General features: G+C 42.3%; 7 non-coding genes across 7 annotated transcripts; 5 read left to right on the top strand and 2 right to left on the bottom strand.

Annotated features, from left to right (window-relative positions):
* Positions 1–391: 391 nt before the first annotated feature.
* trnaf-gaa (transfer RNA phenylalanine (anticodon GAA)) lies at positions 392–464 on the top strand. Its single transcript has one exon. It is a non-coding gene; the product is annotated as a tRNA-Phe (tRNA).
* A 440-nt stretch (positions 465–904) lies between these two features.
* Positions 905–977, top strand: trnak-cuu (transfer RNA lysine (anticodon CUU)). Its single transcript has one exon. It is a non-coding gene; the product is annotated as a tRNA-Lys (tRNA).
* A 609-nt stretch (positions 978–1,586) lies between these two features.
* trnag-ccc (transfer RNA glycine (anticodon CCC)) lies at positions 1,587–1,657 on the top strand. Its single transcript has one exon. It is a non-coding gene; the product is annotated as a tRNA-Gly (tRNA).
* Positions 1,658–3,034: 1,377 nt separating this feature from the next.
* Positions 3,035–3,108, top strand: trnat-agu (transfer RNA threonine (anticodon AGU)). The gene has a single exon. It is a non-coding gene; the product is annotated as a tRNA-Thr (tRNA).
* An 892-nt stretch (positions 3,109–4,000) lies between these two features.
* On the bottom strand, positions 4,001–4,074 carry trnai-aau (transfer RNA isoleucine (anticodon AAU)). The gene has a single exon. It is a non-coding gene; the product is annotated as a tRNA-Ile (tRNA).
* Positions 4,075–4,706: 632 nt separating this feature from the next.
* Positions 4,707–4,778, top strand: trnam-cau (transfer RNA methionine (anticodon CAU)). Its single transcript has one exon. It is a non-coding gene; the product is annotated as a tRNA-Met (tRNA).
* A 6,616-nt stretch (positions 4,779–11,394) lies between these two features.
* On the bottom strand, positions 11,395–11,467 carry trnam-cau (transfer RNA methionine (anticodon CAU)). The gene has a single exon. It is a non-coding gene; the product is annotated as a tRNA-Met (tRNA).
* Positions 11,468–13,887: the final 2,420 nt, after the last annotated feature.

Here is a 13,887-nt window from a genome sequence, read left to right as displayed (position 1 = left end):
TGGAAGAGTGCTGGGCCCAAAACCCACCTCTGCTGAGGCAAATAACAAACTACATTCTACAACTTGCTGATTACTGCCACTACATGATGATGTTACGGCAGTTGCACTGCCCATTTCTTGGTTTCACCAGAACCATTAAACATGGTATAACCTGAAATACATACTTCCCAACCACGAAGGGACTCGAACCCTCAGTCTTCTGATCCGAAGTCAGACGCCTTGTCCATTAGGACACGTGGTCACTGGGCCATGTTAATGTCCCGTTGTCAGAATCAGTCAGTTCTTTCTCTTGGCATGATAACACTGTGAGAGATGTGCATTTGAAGCCTTCACTGTGGGACTTTGGAGAAGTGGATGGTGAACAGAACATTCTGCATTAGTGGCTCAGCCAGCCGAAATAGCTCAGCTGGGAGAGCGTTAGACTGAAGATCTAAAGGTCCCTGGTTCAATCCCGGGTTTCGGCATCGGAGGTTGTACCTGAGTGAGGTTCAAACTCAGGTTTCTTTGACCTACATTTTCTCCCTCCTCTTTCAACCACACCATGAAATATTGTGAGGTTGGATGGGTCACGCTGACTGGTTGTGTGTCCAAAAAGCTGTCAAACGCATCTTTCTTCCATTTTCTCCTCCAAACATTTGGACACAGTTTTGAGATTTCCCATAATGTCATATGTGTGTCATTTTTGCAGTGAAGTATTTCATTAAATGTAAAACTGTTATAAACGGAGTGTTGCATCAGTGGCCACCATCACTTCAAGTAACCCAAATGGGAAAGATCCTTATCGACAGCATTGTTGCGCTTTGCTACATCTGAGCTAAAGATACAAATAAAATAATCTAAACCGGCTTTTATTTTGAAATGATTGTGGGCGATTTTTTTGGGAGGATGTTTTGCATTTCTAGCAGCCCGGCCAGCACAGTCGGTAGAGCATGAGACTCTTAATCTCAGGGTCGTGGGTTCGAGCCCCACGTTGGTTGATAAGCTTTTTTTTTTTTTTTTAGACCCAAAGTTACATTTCCAATATTCTGCCTCGTCTTTCAACCACAACCACATGAAATATTGTGAGGTTGAATGCTGCACACTGACTGGTTGTGTGTCCAAATGGCTTCAAAGACATCTTTCTGCCATTCACTCCTCCAAACCTTTGGACACAGCTTTGAGCTTTCTCACAGGTGTAACCTACAGCTGTGAAAACCCCAAAGTAGTTTGTTTCTACAACATCTGACCTGAGCAACAAGGAAGTGCTGGGATTTATTGAATTTATTGTATTATTTGAATTTGACATCTGGGAGAGACTCGGAGTAGAACAGCTGCTCCTTTCTGATGCTCCACTGACTGAGCTACAGATGATTCAGTCACAGCTGAGTTGTCTTTAGTCCAACAACTGCTGTCCATTCCTACCACAGGGAGCCACAGGCTTTAGTGCAGGAAGGAGTTTACCTTGAGTCTGGCGCCTTAGACCACTCGGCCATCCTGACAGGCAGACTGTTCATTGAATTTGAATTACTTCCATGTGACAAGTGGAGATATGCTATGCTCTACTCTGCATTGCCATCATATTGGAGGTGGGTTTGGCTGTGCAGTCAGCATTGGTGGTTCAGTGGTAGAATTCTCGCCTCCCATGCGAGAGGCCCGAGTTCAATTCCCGGCCAATGCAATGGCCACTGCTCTCCATGAAAAGCAGCAGTCAGCTCTGCCTGGATACAACAGTGGTCAGGGCTGTATGATGTATGTTTATACTGAAACACTGACAGCTCTCCTCCATCTCACTCTTTTACTTTCTCTGGGTTCCAGGCCGCGTTGGTGCAGCAGGCAGTGTGTCAGTCTCATGAAGTTCCACTTCCAGGCCATGTAAGCAACAATGAGAAGTCATTTCCACTGTGTGCTGTACAAGACGGAGAAACAAGTTAAAGGTTTCTGCATCGCTGTTCAGTCAGATCAACAGCAGGCTGCCATCCACAGTTCATCACTTTTATTTTCATTCCTTCTTCAAATCTTTATTTTTATCATTTAACATGTTTTGCTGTGTTTGAACTCCTTAACGCTTTGAGCTACAGAAAGAACAGGAGCTGTCGCACCACACAATCATTTCAAAATAAAAGCAGATTTAGATTATTTTATTTGTATCTTTAGCTCAGATGTAGGCAAAACACAACACTGTCGTCGAGAAGGATCTTTTCCACTTTGGTGACTCAAAGTGACGGTGGCCACTGGAGAATCCAGCGTCTTGGACCGCTCTGCTACACAACCACATACATCTGCTAGCTTCACTGCACTAATGCCACATGTCTCACATTTTGTGTCTCCTCAAAGCTGCGTCCAAACGTTAGGAGGAGAGAAGACCAGAAAGATGTCCTTGAAGCATCCTGGACACACAACCAGTCAGCGTGCAGCATCCAACCTCACAAACTCTCAAACTATATTTCATGGTTCTGGTGAAACCAAAGTCGAGGAAAAGGACAGCACAACTGTGTGAACATCAGCATGTCGTGTTCATGGAACAGACCCTGGCTTCATGTTTGTAGACAGATTAAATTTGTTCTCCAAAGAACAGAAAAATGATGACAGGTCAGGAGTTTTTCAGCAGCACTGATTAACAGGAAAACATGGAGAATGTCATTTATCGCTTTCCTCAGTAATGTGTACTGTTCTGCTCCTGACTCAGTGATGCTGTTGAATGGTTATATGTATTATGTATTTAATGTCCTGTTGTCAGTTTATCGTCTGTTCCATCGTCTCTACCAGCACTTGACTGGATCCATCTTGATCACAGAGCTACATCAGAACAGGAAAAGGTCAGATCCTGATATAATCTTGTGAATCCACAAGTATGCCTTTCTTTGTTTGTGTACCAACAGTCTGAGCTCTGGTTCTGACTTTGTTTTGATGAACCTCATTATTTACACACAGCACATTCAGGACATTAATGTGACAGTTTATTTTATGAGAAAGAAACTCTGGCAAGAGTCACAATTGTCAGCCACGTACGTTGAGGGTATTTTAAGATCCAAAATACATCCTATCTTATCTGCGTGGTGCTGTGGCTTAGTTAGTCAAAGCGCCTGTCTAGTAAACAGGAGGTCCTGGGTTCAAATCCCAGCAGTGCCTCATTGATCAAGTTTAAGGTTGTTAAACTAAATTAACTGCACAGTCTTCATGTCTCTCTTTGGAGCATCCTAAAGTTTTGTGGAAGAGGTGAAACCAAACCAGATACTATCCAGCAAAAACAGCTGAGTACAGAGCTGTGGATTTGAGCTGGTAACAGGCTGAATGATTTCAATGCAGATAAAGGTTGTGTATGTTGGCTGGTTAAAGCAGCCTGTGTTTAAATCCCAGCAGTTCCTTGTTGCTAAAGTCAGATGTTGTAGAAACAAACTACTTTTGGGTTTTCATCAGCTGTAGGTTACAACATGATAAGCACATGATAAGCACTTCCTGTGCAAAAGGCCACTCAAGGCAGAGCAGTCTAGACCTGCTCTATATGTACTTGACGTAACTTCATAATGATGTTTTGACGTGAGTTTAAAAAAAGAGGCCAAAGCATTAGGAGTTTGCTTTTAAGTGGACTTCAATGGCTGCTGTTTTGTCATAAATTGATTGTCATGAATTGATTTGTGATAAATTGCTCCAAGCTGAGTGGATAATTGAGAGATCAGGGTGTTGCACAAGATAAGTACTTCCTGTGCTTCATTATCAATGCTGGAGATAACTGGGATTGAACGCAGGGCCTCATACATGCAAAGCATGCACTCTACCACTGAGCTACATCCCCTGCATGGTGCACAATGCCTGCTGGAAACTAATCACTAAACTGTTACAAAGAAAATGATCAATCTGCAGTCTTTGTTCTGATCATTGTAACTTTGTGTTATTGTTGTATCTGATAAGTTAAGCTGCACTTCTAATGACCACCAGGGGGCAGTTCCACTGGTTGGAAAAAGACTTCAGACTGCATTGCAGTATATGGAGAGAACAACACCAAGTGCAGTGATGCTGCATGTGGCCAGTATGGGGATAGAACCCATGACCTTGGCGTTATTAGCACCACACTCTAACCAGCTGAGCTAACCGGCCTGTGTGCAGGAATTTCTTTGGCTAATTTTTACAAATCAAACTTAAATAATTACATAGCCTACCGTAGCTCAAAGCTTTTGATCCAGTGAGACATTTATAAGCAGTTAGAGCACATTGAACAGAACCTGTTGAAGTCAGAGAAGCCTTCCTGAATTCATGTTGTCTAACTTACTGACACTTGAATAGTGGAACTGCAGACAGCGGACACATCATATGAGGGGCTCCTCTGGGATTTACACACAGAACCTCTTGCACCCAAAGTCAGAATCATACCCCTCGATCAAGGGTCTGCAACCTTTAGCACTAAAAGAGATATTTGGGTCCATTTCCACCAAATTAAAACCCACTCAGAGCCACTCACCCACTCACAGAGGAAGTGAAGTCACACACCACGTAATATCTGTCTGTCCTGCTCCTGAGTTAGTATAGTGGACAGTGTCTCTGCCTGTCACGCAGAAGACTGGCATTTCATCAGTGAAATGCTCACCTCCCAGGTGCGAGGCCTGGGTTCAATTCCTGGCCAATGCAACATAAAACTTTACCATCATCTAACCAACCCACATCAGCTGGGGCACAGCACAGAGGATTTTCAACCCACGGATCCAGAAGAGACTGAAGCGCAGCCAGGTATGAGCAGAGTGGCGCAGCGGAAGCGTGCTGGGCCCATAACCCAGAGGTCGATGGATCGAAACCATCCTCTGCTATTTATACACACTAAAGATTCATTTACTGTCCCACCAGGAGTGATAACTTAAACTGGAAAATGTCAGGAGATTTTCAGCAGCACTGATTAACAGGAAAACATGGAGAATGTCATTTATCGCTTTCCTCAGTAATGTGTACTGTTCTGCTCCTGACTTAGTAATGCTGTTGAATGGTTATATGTATTTCACCAGAATTTTGTTGGGGCAGGTGGGACTTAAACACTGACCCTTGTCCAAAGTGGGAAATGACGGAGAAAGTCCAACGATCTACGAGGGGAGAAAAATTCATGGCACCCAGAGTGAGAAGCAAACCCCAAAACTAAGAAGCACAAATGCACATTGCATTTATCATACAAGACAAAAACACTTTTTTTTTGTTATTTATGCACTCAAAAGTTTTACCTGTCACATGATCTCAGAAGCTAAAGCTGCCACACCATGCAGGGGATGTAGCTCAGTGATCAAGATGGATCCAGTCAAGTGCTGGTAGAGACGATGGAACAGACGATAAACTGACAACAGGACATTAAAGTCAGCCACACTCAGAGACCACGTGGCCTGAAGGATGAGTAGTCTGCCTTTGGATCAGAAGGCTGTGGGTTGTGGTTGGTCAGAGGTGTATTACAGGTGAAGGGAATAAACAATTTGAAATTTCTTGAATATCTTTTTATCTCTCATTTCGGCTTTAACTTAAGAACCAATGCCTGGTATAAAAGGCGTTCATGGAGAAGACATAGAATCGGTGATGTGTTACACTAAGTGACTTTAACTCCATAATTAAAAAACAACAAACCCGGGATTGAAACAGGGACCTTTAAACCTTCAATCTAACGCTCTCCCAAATGAGCTATTTCAGCACAGCACACAGTGGAAATGACTTCTCATTATTGCTTCCATGACCTGGAAGTGGAACTAAAGGTGTGTCCCTATCACCGGCCTTGATAATGATAACTGAGCACCAGTGAGTGCTCTCCTCCTCTTAGATGAGTCCTAACAACAGCACTCAGCTGTGTCTCTCCCCAAATGGAAAACTTGGTCCATAAAAGGAAGTAAAGTTGTTGGCAGGATTCAAACCTGCACGGGGAAACCCCAATGGATTTCTAGTCCATCACCTTAACCACTCGGCCAAAACAACCATGCACAGCAATGCTCCTGTGACTCAGCATTTTGCAGCCTGGATAGTTTTCTCCTCAAAGGACAGGGCACCTTCTTGTTGTGAGGAAGCACAGCTTTCAACCTTTGTGGAAGTGACACACAATTGTGAGGAGCACAAGCGTTGACTGACACAGACGTGGTTTTAGAGAAAAACTGCAGAGAAACTGGCAGCACTGATGCTTCGCTGCTTAAAGTGTCTGTCTTATAAACAGGACATCCTGCATCCAAACCCCAGCAGTGCTTCACTCTCAGTGGAGTTCCTGCTCATCACTTCCTGTATTACAGCTTTTACCAACTGAGCTATCGAAGGGAGCCGTTCGCCCTCTCCTCTTCTTGTCTCCTTTGACTAATATTTACAGATTTGGGTTTGGGAAAACATGGAGAATTTCATTTATCACAGTCTGATCAAATCCATGACTGTGGTGTTATTAGCAACACGCTCTAACCAGCTGACGTTGAGGATAATTCTGACTGGATAGGTAATTCTCACTGGAATAGCAGGCTGCAACTTAAACAGACTAAAGCAACCACCGACGAAGATGGGATTCGACGGCTGGGTGACCTGTGGATTTGCTAAAAAATAATACCATACAAACCAGCACAGACGAAACACAAAGGAGACAGACTTTTTCACTGATATTTTGCGTGGGGTGGGGGGCCAGCTTCACACAGGTGTGTGATGACCCTGTAGTTGGCACACACCCTCTGGTCCCCCTTCTTGAAGGGCTGTTAATGATTCCTTTGTTTGTGTGTAGCTGTTCTGTTCTTAATGTTTGATCTTTCTTGTCAATAAAGAAGGCTTGAATAAAGATCAGAATGAAAAGGAACATTTTTTCTATTTAAAAAAAAAAAAGAAAAAAAAAAAAAGAGCCACTCACCAAGGGCTTGTTGGTCTAGGGGTGTGATTCTCGCTTTTAAATAAATTTTGGACTTTGTGTACATGATTGTGGCCTCCAACATTTCTCCAACACGCTCCTTCTGCAGCTGGCGCTCAGGTCGCACTCTCCCCTGGAGGTGTGGGTTCAAATCGTACTTCTGACAGAAATCACTTTTCTTTCACCTCTCCTGCTGTAAGGTGTGTTTCGGGACAAAGGTATTTTGGTTGACTTTTGACCGCCCACACTTTTAAAAGACTGAAATTCCTTTCACATCTGCATGAGACTACACCTGCAGGGTTCCATGGAGTCCTGTAAAAATATTGCCACTCTGTCCTTCGAAAATGGAAACAACCTTGTTTTGTCCACTCTACATGTATGAATGCATGCAAATTGTCTGTCTGATGAAGCCTCCTCTCTGCTTTATCCTCAGCAAGAAAATGTAAAATAAAATTAATTTTAGAAGTGAGCTGAAAGAAAAGGAGCAATTCTGAAAACAAGTTCAGGAAGTTGTGCATTCACCACTTCAGAGTTTTTCAGATGTGCAGTCAGTCTTCCTGGAATTCAGATATTTTTTTAAAAAGGTGGCTTATATGTGAACACATTTTACCTCACTATCATATGAAGAAATATCACAAACCAGATGAACTTCTCAATGTGATGATCAGAGAGCCTTTAGATTTCATCATCATATGATAGAAACATGTTGGTTTTTTTATGAATGTATTTTAATTAGTAAATGGCAGAGAGGCCTTCAGGAAACAGAGAGAGAGAGAGAGAGATGACCTGCAGGATCAACCCCTGGCGGGGACAGGGCTGTTTGTTTGAGTCAAGCTGAAATAATTAATTTCAGAGCATCAGACTTTTAATCTGAGGGTCCAGGGTTCAAGTCCCTGTTCAGGTGATGCAGCTTCTTCCCTTTAGTGGTTCACATTATAGACTCCGCAGCAGTGATAGGTGACACTGATCTATGAAATTATGAGTCTTTCATGTTCAAGGCCCATTTGTGCAGGAAAGATCTTGAGTCTGTTACCTCAGACCACTGAGCCATCCTGACACGTGTGTCCAGCTGCCAGTCTCTAGTGAGGAAACAGAAAAGTTAATGATAGCTTTGATAGGACAGTGTCAGCTCAGAGTGCAAAGCTTGGCAGTGGTGGGATTTGAACCCACGCCTCTGAAGAGACTGGAGCCTAAATCCAGCACCTTGGACTGTTTGGCCACACTACCACATGTTGTCCCTAGCTTGCCTGCAATAATGCCACATGTTTCTGACCCCTGAAAGTTGCATCGAAATGTTTGGAGCAGAGAATGTTAGTAAATGTTAGCACCTTGAAACTTCCGACATAGCTTTTTGTCACTCATTTCAGCATTAAGAAGCAATGTCTGCTATAAAAGGCAGTCACGTGGAAGACTTAGAATCTGTGATGTGTTTCACTAAGAGCTCAGTCATCACACTCAACTGATGTTGTAAACAGGTTACATTCAGAGGAATAGAGGTAATTAGTAGCGATGGGATTCAAACCGACACTTTGAAGAGACCGCAGAATGAATGCAGCACCTTGGACCGCTTGGCCAAACTACCACCTTCACAGCAGTAATGACACCCATGTCACATTATGAGAAACCTGGATGCTGTGTCCAAAGGTTTGGAGGAGAGAATGGCAGGAAGATGTCTTTGAAGCCTTTTGGACACAAAACCAGTCAGCGTGAAATATCAGAGTGTTAGACAAGACTGAGTGACGAGTGACTAAGCAGGATAATGTGGAGCGGTAATTGAGGGATCAGAGTGTTGGAGAGCAGAACTCTTTCACTGTTTGGTTCTGAGCTGATCATTAATAATCAATGAATGATCAATAATCTTCTCAGCTGCTCTGAATGGTGACAGTGAGGCAGCCTTTGTGTTTACATCTGAATCACATGTGATTTTGGAAATTCTTCAAAGCAGCTTCAAAGGAAAGACTTTCATTCTGTGAGTACTGTGACATCATCAGATGACATCATCAGGTGACGTATCAAAGGCAGCAGCTCTTCAGACTCACATCACAATAAGTTTTGTGTCTTATTTGGCTCCATTTGGTGGAAGCTGTGAATCGCAGGATTCAGGGGGAAGTGATCTCACAGTAAACATTGGAACTAAACACAGGAAGTAAGCTACAGGAAAGTAGATCCCTCGAGCTGGTTCAAACCTGAACCTTCTTCTGCTGGATGTGCTCCTGTGACGTGTGTTAGCAGAAACACATCACAGGCTTCAGCGGCACAATCGGCCAGCGTGCGTGCTTATATGACAGTAACCTGCAGAGTGATTCTTTCTTTCTTTCTCATGGACATGAACATTCTTTCCTTTTATATATAAGAACATTCTTTTTTATTAATGCGAACATTCTTCCTTTTTTATGGACATCAACATTCTTCTTTTATATACCCGAAAATTCTTTTTTATGTACCCGAACATTCTTTCTTTTTTTTATGGACATCAACATTCTTTCCTTTTTATGTACCCGAACATTCTTTCTTTTTTTTTATGGACATCAACATTCTTCTTTTATATACCCGAACATTCTTTTTTATGTACCCGAACATTCTTTCTTTTTTTTATGGACATGAACATTCTTTCCTTTTTATGTATGTGAACATTCTTTCTTTTTTATGGACATCAACATTCTTTCCTTTTTATGTACGCGAACATTCTTTCTTTTTTTTTATTGACATGAACATTCTTGTTTTACATACATGAACATTCTTTCCTTTTATGTACCCGAACATTCTTTCTTTTTATATACAAGAACATTCTTTTTTATGTACGTGAACATTCTTAGTTCCACTATAAAAGGCATTCATGAGGGAGACCTCGAATCCATGATGTGTTACAATAAGAGCTCAGTCATCATCAGCCATCACATTCACCTGATTTTGTGCACAGGCTGGATCCAGAGCAGAGCTGGGCATTATACATCGCGCACGATTGATCAGCCCATGACCCAAGTTGTGCATATTCTATTACAGGAAATGTTGTACATTACAGTGTGCCATTTATGAGTCAGTATGTTCTGTTTATTAATGTTTAAGCTTCAGTCTCCTTATGCTTAGTTAACGTTTCTTAAACAGGGACTGTATTTGTCCATTTTTTGGAGTTATATTTCAGAATGATGTAAATCATTCTTTGTTGTGACATTTTTTCTGTTAATTAAAAGAAAAGAAAAATCTTGTTTCACACCTCTGTCCTTTTCTGTTTGATCCCCAACAGTGCTCCTTAGTTTAATATATAGAAAACCTAAAGTTGGATTTGATTCCATAACAGCAGGACAAAGTGTGTCATTAATCTTCTGGATTCTACAGACTGAGTTCATGTTCTGATAGATTTATTTTACAGCTGTAGTAACAATAAATCTCCAGCAGGTGGAAGTATTGCTGCTCAGATGTCATGTACACTGTGGGACACACAATACTCACAGAGGACTTTATTGTGCTGCAGTGAGATGTATAAAAAGCTCCAGTTCTACAGTCAGAAGATGTCCAGTCTGAAGGTGGATGAGTTCTGACTGCAGAAGAAAGTTTCAGAGCATCTTCCAATGGCTGATTATTGATCTGTGATCAGGTTATGAGCTATAAACACTGATCATCTTCATTACAAACCAATTCCAAACAATATGTAAACTCCATGTCTGAATAGAGGTGGATGTGTGAACGTGTGTTAAAATCAGAGAGAATTTACACTCATTCAACTCAAATCCAGGAACATCCCAAACATGACTATTAGTCCTGTCTGAGAGTTTCCTCCACTGACAGCAAACATACTGTATATCCATACTGATCACTGTGATCAGGTTTGAATCATCTCTGTGAGAATCCCACATGAAGCTGTCAGTCCTGCTGGATACACACACATCCCACTGAACACATTTTACCTCACTATCATATGAAGAAATATCACAAACCAGATGAACTTCTCAATGTGATGATCAGAGAGCCTTTAGATGTCATCATCATATGATAGAAACATCCAAACAGCTCCATCTGCTGGTTCTGCCCTGTTTTATGAATGTGTCCCAAACTGCACACACACTGAATTACACAATAAAGCTCTAACGGAGATGATCAGAATTAGAAACAATTCTGCTATTTGATGTCTTCTCTTCTAACAGTTCAGGAGTTGTAAAGTGGGAATGAATGATTTTCTGGATCTTTCCGTCCTAAATTGGTAAATAGATGAACAGTCCACCGCTGTGGTTTCTCTGATCCACTAGGATGGTATGAAGTGGACGGTCCGAGTATTTTAGGATGCTCTCTGCCTTCCTCTGTGTGGATCACTACGCAAAACATTTACTATTTAAAATCGCTGTTTTGTGAAGTTTCAGTCCAAAAGTAGAGAACAGGGCGTTGACTTGCTGTAAAATGTCTCCTGTTGATTCACGGTCACATTTCGGTCCTCTGAGGTGGAGAGAATGAAATGAACTGATCTGACAGAGAAGCTGGTTTTGTGTCTTTAAACTGGAAAAGTGAGATAACACCTGTTATGTGATTCTTCATACTTGTCAAACCAGAAAGTGTTCCAGGTTCTACTAACTCCTCATTATTAACTAAAGCTGTGCCCCGTGTGAGGCTCGAACTCACGACCTTCAGATTATGAGACTGACGCGCTGCCTACTGCGCCAACGAGGCCTGAACAACTGAGAGACCTCAGACCTGTTGGGAGCACCCCGCACAACACGGGCTGAACCAGCCACACACCGGGCAGGCCGGTACATGATGCACACTGTGTTCTCATATCAAGGACGGGCGTTTTGGAAATGTTCAATTTCCTCATTTTTTTTACAGGGAGAACATACAAGCAGCACAGAAGTGCAAAGCTCTGGAATAAATCCTATTTTAGCCACTCTCCCTTTTTTCAGAGGCTGTTTGAATCAACACATGATGATTAACACACATCTATGTTAAACATGACAATCTTTTCTCTTTTTGATTCCCCATTCTTCATTGACACATCTCTCTGTACAGTTACAATTACAGTTTCAATCAGACTGTATTAGCTGTTTATTGATTTGCTGGCTGTTTGCTGCACTGTTAAAAAGGAGGCTTGACTATTTTTTTACAAAGTGAAAACATAAACCCCCCAAAAACAAGCAAGTGGAAAGTTTAGAATCATTATGATACAGTCTGACTGATTCAGTTCAATTAAATTCAATATGTTCATTTAACCGTTTTATACATTTTCATGTATTTTTTTACAATGTGAAAACATTAAAAAAAAGTTTGTATTTTTAAGTTTTCCTTTCTTCATTTCTTTATCAAAAATGATCTGACTGAGTTTATTGCTTCAGAATGGGGTCACTGAAGGTTTAAAATGCAGCTTTTTTATAAATGAACAGCGAGCTTGTACTTTGGTGATTATTGTTTGATATAACAGCACCTGACTGGATCATCTAACTTCCTCTACTGAAGTCCCATTAAAAGGACACAGCAGTCTCTCTGCACAGTCTTCATGTCTCCCTTTGGAGCAGCCTGAAGTTTTGTGGAAGAGGTAAACCAACAAAAACAGCAGAGTAAAGCTGTGGACTGAAACAGGCTGAATGATAAAGGTTGTGTATGTCAGCTGCTTCCTTGTTGCTAAAGTCACGTGTCCCCCCGGCCCCTCCCCCCTGTGTTCTGTCCCAGTGGGCGTGTCCTCTCTCCTAATGAGGCACACCTGTCCTGCATTTCCCGCCAATCAGCCCACATAGATTCCCTCCTCGGACTTTTCTTCAGTGCCGGAGTGTCCTGCCTCTTCTTATTGTTCCCGCTGCTCTCGTTCACTGTTTTTGTTTGTGTTTTATTTCTTATTGTTATTGTTGTGTCTTTTCTCTGTTTCCGTTCAGGTTCTCCGGTGTCTCTCAGTCAGCCTCTCTCTTGGTTCCCTGTTTGTTCAGTCTCGCCTTTTGTTTTCTCTCTCTGTTACACCTTAACACCTCGCTGACTAACAGCAGCAGTACAACAACAAACCAAAAACAGGTTGGAGCGGTTTTAATGTTTCATACTTTGGACTCTGAAGTTATGAGGGTGTAACTTTTCCTCAGCTCAAACAGACACCAGGACTGATGAGGGAGAACAAGCAGCTTCTTCTCTTCACATGAAGCTGGAAAGTGTCAGAAAGTCTCCCTGAAGTGAGTTCAGCAGGTGAGAATCTGTAAATGTGTGAACAGGATCACTGTGATCACATTGTGTTGTTTCACTGTTTGACTGGACAGGAGAACTTTTCTGGATGCTGATTGGCTGCTTTCAGATGTGTACAAATATATTAGTCGTTTCTCGTTGAGTTAAAGGTAAATGATTTGAGGATAAGTTGTATTTTATGCCCATTTATGAATCAACAGAGCACTGACCTTGTGAGTTAACTTTTATTGATTTACTTTTTTTTTCTGCCTTTTTCCTCATACTTTACCACCACAGGTTGTGCCAACTTTTGACAGTTTAATGACAGAACTGTTATGTTATCACTGGTTCGGTTTCCAGCCAGCCGCCTTTCTGTGCAGAGTTTGAACAGTGGGTTGCATGGGTGCCTGGTGACCAGGACAAGGTGTACCCCAAGTTGAGGGCCCTGTACACCCTGAACTCAGAGATGTTCAGATTCTGGTCCTCGTCCATCAAACTGTCAGATCTGAGCTGAGACTGTTTGTTCTCTGATCAGGTTCATCTGTCACAGCTCTGAGATCAGTCTGACTGAAAGCTGCACATCACTGATCTTCTTTCATCACACTGTCACCATGTGGTCTTTCTGCAGACCAGAATCTGTCTGTCTGTCTGTCTGTCTGTCTGCCTGCCTGTCTGTCTGAGTCCCTCTGTTTAAATGGACCTTCAGAAAATCATCAGTCAAGTGATGAACCTTCATGACTCAGCTCTTTATCTCCACTGTGGACTCAGGGAAATGTGCTGAGTCAGCAGACTTGAGGTCTGTGAGTTTCCAGCTCAGTGTGTTCACTCCAACACGTTAACATGAGCTGAGAGGAAGCAGCTGCTGCACATCTGGACTGAACAGGACTGAAGTCCCTGCAGGTCTTTATGCTGGATCTGCATCACTGACTGACAGCTGATGGACAGCTGCAACA

This window comes from Echeneis naucrates, chromosome 2, assembly GCF_900963305.1.
Source record: "Echeneis naucrates chromosome 2, fEcheNa1.1, whole genome shotgun sequence".
Classification (NCBI taxonomy): domain Eukaryota; kingdom Metazoa; phylum Chordata; class Actinopteri; order Carangiformes; family Echeneidae; genus Echeneis; species Echeneis naucrates.
The sequence above is the reverse complement of the archived record's forward strand: the minus strand, read 5'-3'. Positions and strand labels throughout refer to the sequence as shown.